This window comes from Culex pipiens, chromosome 1 (genome assembly GCF_016801865.2).
Source record: "Culex pipiens pallens isolate TS chromosome 1, TS_CPP_V2, whole genome shotgun sequence".
NCBI classification, from domain to species: domain Eukaryota; kingdom Metazoa; phylum Arthropoda; class Insecta; order Diptera; family Culicidae; genus Culex; species Culex pipiens.
In genome coordinates this window covers 122,458,746-122,466,927 of record NC_068937.1, presented here as the reverse complement: position 1 = coordinate 122,466,927, position 8,182 = coordinate 122,458,746, and positions in this window count along the sequence as shown.

Below are 8,182 nucleotides of genomic sequence, written 5' to 3'. Positions count from 1 at the left end.
AAACGTCAGAAAGGGGACAAAAACAAACAGCGGGGTTTGGGTTGCCGGTTGTCGAAATCGAACTGGCCGAATGAATTGTAACTGAAAATCGCACTTTGCTGAGTTCGCTGAGTCGAACTGAAAAAATCGAGGAAAAAATCGTATGAAAAAGTGTGGGTTAAAAAAATACTCAAATCACTCAAAAATATGCTCCATATAAAAAGTAGCCATTTTGTATGGAGAAAAAAGCTATGTGTTTTTTTATTGCGCCCGGAAGGTATGCAACCGCTTTTTTGCAGTGGGCAGCACATGCACTTTCTACAGCAAAAGCTCAGGCTATCAACCTTGCTATCAACGCAAGCTTTATGGCATACTAAATTGTACTAAAAATTATTATGGTCAATCAGTTTACGGTGCTGGCCACCAGAGGTAAACCCCAATCTTATACTGAGAATCAGCATTAAACATTTTTCAGTTCACTTTTACACACTTGATAATTCTGAAACGGATTTCGATTCGAATCCTACACAAATTCAGAATTCGTTTTCAGAATGGAGTACCCGCCGTCGAGCAGTTTTTGACAGTTCGCTCCATAAGAAATACATTGTAGAAATAAGGCTAGTATGCTGATCGGAAGGAAAGGGGTCAAGAAACAGCTTTACGAACAGCAGAACAAAGGAGAGGGAGCGATTTCTTGGGGCTTTTCTTCACCCTCTCTGACTTGCTTGCGCTGCCGCTGCTGCCCATTTGATTTTTTTCTTGACCGGTTCCTTCCGAAGTGCGTATAGTACGGTATGCTGATCGGAAGGAACGCGGTCAAGAAATGTTGCGTGTTCTTTTCGTGACCCCCCCAAGAAAAGTTGACAGTTCGGTATGAGCGCGATTGACGGTGTGCGCGCTTGAGGTTCTTTCGAGGAAAAAATAAAAAGATTAAAAATATGTATTCAAAAGTTAAAATTAAATAGATTAAAAATGTTTATTCAAAAACTTTTAAACAAAATTAAGAAATCAATAAATAAAAGCAAATTTAGAAATTCTTAAATTCTAAAACAAGAAAAACTGAAATTAAAAAAATATGTAATTATGAAATAAGGAAATTAAAAAACTATGTAATTATGAAATAAGGGAATTAAAAAATTAGGAAATTAGGAAACAAGGGAATTAGGAAATTTGGAAATTATGATATTAGCAAATAAGTAAAATACAGAAAATAAGAAAATTAGGAAATTATGAAACAAAGAAATTAAGAAATTAGAAAATTAATATGTAAGGAAATTAGGATGTAAGGAAGTTAGGAAATTAGGAAATGAGGAAATCAGGAAATTAGGAAGTTAGGAAATCACGAAATTAGGAAATTTGGAAATTAGGAAATAAAGAAAAATTTTAAAATTAGGAGACTAGGAAATTAGGAAGTTAGGAAGTTAGGAAATTAAATGAGGATATTAGGAAACTAGGAAATAAGGAAGTTAGGAAAATAGGAAGTTAGGAAATTGGGAAATTAGGATATCAGGAAACTAGGAAATTAGGAAGTTAAGAAATTAGGAAGATAGGAAGTTAGGAAATTAGGAAGTTAGGAAATTAGGAAATTAGGGAACTAGGAAATTAGGAGTTTAGGAAGTTAGGAAGTTAAGAAATTATGAAATTAATATGTTAGGAAATTAGGAAGCTAGGAAATTAGGAAATTATGAAATAAGGAAAATAGGAAATTCAGAAATTAGAAAATCGTGAAATTAGGAAAATAATATGTTAAAAAATTAGGAAGTTAGGAAATTAGGAAATTAGGAAGTTAGGAAGTTAGGAAATTTGGAAATTAGGAAATTAGGAAGTTAGGAAATTAGAATTTTAGGAAGTGTGGAAGTTAGGAAATTGGGAAATTAGGATATCAGGAAACTAGGAAATTAGGAAATTAAGAAGTTAGGAAGTTAGGAAATTAAGAAGATAGGAAATTAAGAAGTTAGGAAATTAGGAAATCAGGAAATTAGGAAGTTAGGAAATTAGGAAACTAGGAAATTAGGAGTTTAGGAAGTTAGGAAGTTAAGAAATCAGGAAATTTGGAAGTATGGAAATTAGGAAATAAGGAAATTAGGAAATAAGGAAATTAGGAAATAAGGAAATTAGGAAATAAGGAAATTAGGAAATAAGGAAATTAGGATATTCGGAAACTAGGAAATTAGGAAGTTAGGAAATTTTGAAATTATAAAATAAGGCTGGTACAAATGTTTAATTTTTTTTCTGGAATTCCTAAATTCTTAAATTTTTAAATCTTTAAATTCTTAAATTCCTAAATTCTTAAATTCTTAAATTCTTAAATTCTTAAATTCTTAAATTCTTAAATTCTTAAATTCTTAAATTCTTAAATTCTTAAATTCTTAAATTCTTAAATTCTTAAATTCTTAAATTCTTAAATTCTTAAATTCTTAAATTCTTAAATTCTTAAATTCTTAAATTCTTAAATTCTTAAATTCTTAAATTCTTAAATTCTTAAATTCTTAAATTCTTAAATTCTTAAATTCTTAAATTCTTAAATTTTTCAATTCTTAAATTCTTAAATTTTAATTTAAGATTTTTTAATTTTAGAAGAAAAATAGTTTTTGATTGTTATAATTTCGAGGTTTTCGTAAATTTGTATTTACGAATTTCTATATTTCCGATTTTTAAAACTTTTGGAATTTCGACTTGTACATTCGTTTCGAATTTTAACATTTTTGATCTATGGAATTTATAAAAACGTTAAAAATTAAAATTATTATTCAATTCTGCATATTTTTAATTTTGATTTTCAAAATTTCAGATTTTTGTTGAAATTTTCTTTATTATTCAAAAAAAATGTTATTTGAAATTTCTGAAATGTTTGTTTTTTTCTCATTTTTGAATTTGTTGTTTGGTTGGATTTCAAAATTTCAGATTATTATTGTATTTTCAGTAAGAACATAGATATTTGTATGATTATTGTCAAGTTTAATTTCACTCTGATTTACTTCATTTTGGTCCCGCGAGTGTGGATAAATCGGACAGTGCAGGGGACTCATAATCCAGAGGTAGCTGGTTGGTACTAGCAATAAATTGTTGGTGACACGATGGTCGACATCTATAAAGACAACTTCTTTTTTTTACTCCATTTCGACCGAAAAACTAAATCTGTCCTTTTAGTTTTAATATTCTGCTTTTTGAGATTCGGCGGGAATTTTAAATATTATTATCTCCAATACAAAATTATTAAAACGTTTGTAATTATCAGTCGCATTCAAAAAGAAAAATTACAATTCTTTGATTTTTTCATCAAAACATATTACAAACAAGCACCGCGCGAAGAAACGTCAAACGCAATCTTTCCGTTTCTGTTACTTTTCAGCTGCGTACCGCTTAAGAAAAATCTTTTCGTGACCCTTTCCTTGACCGTTTCTTGGGCGTTTTTTTGTATGGAGTTTTGCGTTCCTTCCCATCTGCGTATCAGCCTTATACCGGCCGCTATAAGCAAAAACTGGAATTGAACTAAACAAGGGGTAAAAAGTAAAACTTTTTAATATTAAAACAATTGTTTTTTTCTAAATCAGTTTTTGATATTGTGTTGAATCCAAGTTTAAACAATTATTTAGAAATGTGATATCAGATCAAATTTTCAAGAATGTTTTTTTTTTGTTTGAATTTCAATGAATAATTTGTAAACCCGTTGCCGGACTTTGGAAAACCTCTTAGGTACCGCATCTATAAAAAAAAACCAAAGAGTGAGTTTTTATTTGAAAATGTTCAAGCAATTTTCGCCAATCTAAACATACATTTGAATTAAAACAAAAATGAATTTGCCATATATAATGCAGAAAAAATATTTGGCTTCATCCATAAAGTTCGTCACGCTCAAATCAGCCTAAATCCCCCCCCCTCCCCTCCTTTGTTACGCTTTTCCTATACTTATATCATGCAATGTCACACTTGCTCAGACCCCCCCTCCCCCCCTAGAGCGTGACATACTTTATGGATGACGCCTTTCATTAGTAATAAAAAATACTATGCAACCTTTCTTGAATAATAAATAGAGTGTGATCGTGAAAATTCATTTGGCTGAAAAATTGTTTTTTAAACATGAAAATGTCACGTACAATAAATGGAATGCTTCAAACATTATTACAGTTTTTCTTTGTTGCAATGTTTATAATTTTCTAATGTTCATAAAATATTAAAAAAAAAAATTATGTGTTTCCAACCGTTGTTTCTTTTTTTTTTATCAAAAAAAGCAAAACAACGGTATGAGCCAAAGTAAGTAAGTATTTTTTCCCATTTCTATGTACAACGGGTAAATCACGCTTAAACCCCGTTTCTGATCACATTTTTTTATTTCAATGCAACCAAATTCAATTGACTAGACACCTACAATGGATCAACTAGTTCTCTTGGAATGAGCTGTCAAATAAAATACTTTCTGTCAAGAAAGGCCGTGACATATTTTTTTTTTCAAAATTGTTCTAAAAATCAATTTTAAACTCTTTGTGGCTGTACGTAGGGTCATTGTACTCAGAATAATAAGCTTTATCGTTATCAACAATAATAAATACCCAGAGTTTTTTTTAAAGGTCCTATCTCGGGTGAGTTTTCAAAAAGCCGTAAGAGCCACCGCGACCTCTGACACAAATTTTCGTTTTTCTCGAAAATGAAACTAAATTTCATTTATATTAAGTTTGGGGCACTTGAAGGACGTGTAGATGAACAATCTCGAGCATTTTTGATTTTGGTTTTTCGTAAGTAGATGGAGTATCGATGCAAAAAGGACTTTGTTTACCAATGGCTCTTACGGCTTTTTGAAAACTAATGCTAGCTATAAACTATTGTCTTTCATATGTTTATAGGACCTATTAAAAAAACTCTAGTTATCAACCATTTTAGCTTAAATTTAAGATTCAATTGGGTACTAAAGCCCTATGTCAATTTTTATGTACAACGGTAAAAACACGATTAAAAACCATTTCTGATCACTTTTTTTCATTTTAACGCAATAAAAAAATTTGACAAGACAACATTTTTTCGATGGATCAACTATGGGCCCCTTGGAACGAGCTGTCCAGTAGGACCTTTTCTGTCAAGAAGGACCGTGAGGTTAATTTTTCAAAATTGATTTAAAAATCCATTTTAATCTCTTTGTGGTCGTACAAAGGGTCATTGTACTCAGAAAAATAAGCTTTATCGCTGGAAATAATAATATCAGCAATCTAAGCTTCATTTTAGGACCAAATTCCGAATTTGCTCTAGAAAATTGAGTTTCAGATATACTAACACCTATTGGTAACTTACAATTTTTTAAACATTCTTTTTCTGAAACATCTTACATTATTTTTTTTCCATATAACTAATATTACTTATATACAGATATAACAAAAGCAAATCTCACTGTCCACAATTCACCAACACAAGAAAGCCGCGTTTCTGGGGGCTCGTCCCTTGGCTCTGAAGTACGCATGCTCGTGGCCAAAAATACAACTTGAAGGGCAAAGAACCGCCAAGAAGAACGCAAATAGTTCGTTCAGTTCTATGGGTATTTAAATATTTACCCGTCGAGACGCGGTAAATCATGGAAACTGATAGAAAGAACGAAAAAGAGCGAAAGGAAATAAAACCAAACATGCTGCTATATCAGATGATTGATAGAGGAAACGTTCTGAAATGCGGATTTTTTTTTTATTTTCTGACGAAATTTTTTATAGGAAATTTTGAAATTTCAAATTTATATTTCTTGATGCATGGATGGCCTTACAGAACGAGGACCCTATCAGCGCGCCGTTGTTTTATTCATTTAATTTCTAATGAGTTGATTTGTTCTTTTATATACCATATTATGTTAATTTTATATCCCAATCATGTATAATGTATATATTATACATAACATTATTATTTTATAATTATATATTTAAAAAATTTCGATGGTTTTGTTCGAACGCGAATCAGTTCAATACGGAACAACGGATCGGTGCGCTTTTTACTGCGTTGGGTTCGTAAAAGCCTCAGGAAGGTTCTTACGCTAACTAATTGGGTCCTAAAATGAAGCTTAGATTTCTGATATTATTGTTTACAGCGATAAAGCTTATTTTTCTGAGTACAATGACCCTTTGTACGACCACAAAGTGTTTAAAATGGATTTTTAAATCAATTTTGAAAAATTATCCTCGCGGTCCTTCTTGACAGAAATGCTCCTACTTGATAGCTCGTTCCAAGGTGACCATAGTTGATCCATCGAAAAAATGTTGTCTTGTAAATTTTTTTTTTGCATTAAAAATGAAAAAAAGTGATCTGAAATGGTTTTTAGTCGTGTTTTTTACCGTTGTACATAAAAATTGACATAGGGCTTTAGTACCCAATTGACACTTTGGCCACTCTGGAACCGATTCCGGAAAATCTGCAGATTGTATAGGAAAGTTGCGTAAAATCAAATTTTGATCACAGGAGGCTGTATAAGCAAACACGCTAAAAACGTCAAAAAACGACAAAAGGCAAAACGAAGTTTGTCGGGGTTAGCTTGTAAGATATACATCATTTGGGATATGAACTGAATATGTTATGATATATAAAAGAACAAATCAACTTATTAGTAACAGAACACTATTCTGTATCACCTAAGTTCAACGAGAGGGTTTAATTGAAACATAATTAACCTTAACATTAAAATACATCATATTTTCCCTGAAATGATTTTTGATCGAATATATATGATTCTGCACCAAAAACATTTATCAAATAGAAGTGAATCTCGAAGTGAATGGTAGGAAAAAAGGATAAAGTAAATGTACTAAAAATAACTAAGCCAACACGAACAAACTGGAGGCTCGCCACAACAGTTATATATATGACGTCAAAAGAAATGGAACAAACCGAAACATGGTAAAAGTCACGTGTACCAAGCTAAATTAGTACATTCACTTAGAGTAATATGAGAACTGCTAAACTTTTTATTTAAATTTGAAATTGTTTAACGCTTGTAATTCGTTTGTCGGATTTAATAAATAAAATAAATGTTGAAAATACCCAGCCATGGTACCGCTGTAAACAAATTTAACATTGTCCAATTTTCACCACCCCCTCCTCCTGTGTCGTCGAGTGCACGTATTCAACACGCCCACGCACAACCTACTCGTTGGCTGTAGAAAGAAGGACACTTGGAGGTTAACCTGCGGCCCCATCCGAAACCTTGACCGGCTTTCCATAATCTTGCGATGAATCATCACGCCGACAGCAGTCCGATGACTTTTGGACCCGTTGCGTGCAGGTAATTTTGGGGTTATGTACCGACGTCTTGACCTCAGTACGGTGGATTTTGATTCCAACATGAGTCACCACCAGTAATAAATTTGTCCTCAAACTGTCTAATTCAGTTATAATGGAGTTCATTGTCAGGCCTGTTGTCGTGTCAATTTGTTTTTGGCAAATTACAGCCAAAAACCCTCCACTGTCAATGCCAAAATAATGATTTGCTGTACGTCAGAAAAAACAATTCGTTGTGTTGAATGGTGTTTTGGCGCTCCCGTCTTACCCCGTTTGTTGGCAAACAAACTAATTGGCTTCTAACAAGCAATAATTATGGTGATTGTGCGAGAAAATATTTGCCTTGCGTCATTGGGATGCGTCCGCTTAAGTAAAACATTTAGGTTTGATGTAAACGTCACACCACGCCATAATGGCGGCTGCCATAAAAACTGGTTGAATGTTTCTGAAAGGACATCTCACTATCTTTATTATTAGTAATGCTCCTTTCAGAACACCTACGCAGGGGAAAATTTCACGAATGACGCACTTTGGTTACCACTTCTTGCGTCAGCTTCAGAAAAAGTCAAAAGGGACACCCTAATGATGAAAATGAGCGACATAAACAGGAAATTCCAAACATTGGCACCATTCCGTCTCGTCGCTTGTTTTTACAACCATGTGGAGAGGTATGAGAACACCACCACGTGGTTTTTTCCTGAATGAGATAGGGGGAGAGAGAGAATGTCCTTGTGTTGGTCCTTCCAGCATCCCTCGCGCTGCTTTAACCGTTAAGGGTCGTATGACGTCACTCATGGTGTGGTTCATTTACATAGGTATTTGTGTAACTTTGTGATAGCAGAGGGGAAAATTTGTAGTCCTGTTTCTTGCACGTGTGCATATGTCTGTGTTCGGTCCCCCGCAGACACATAATCGCTCCGATTGTACCGTACCGAGAAAGGAAAATCGATCACTTCTT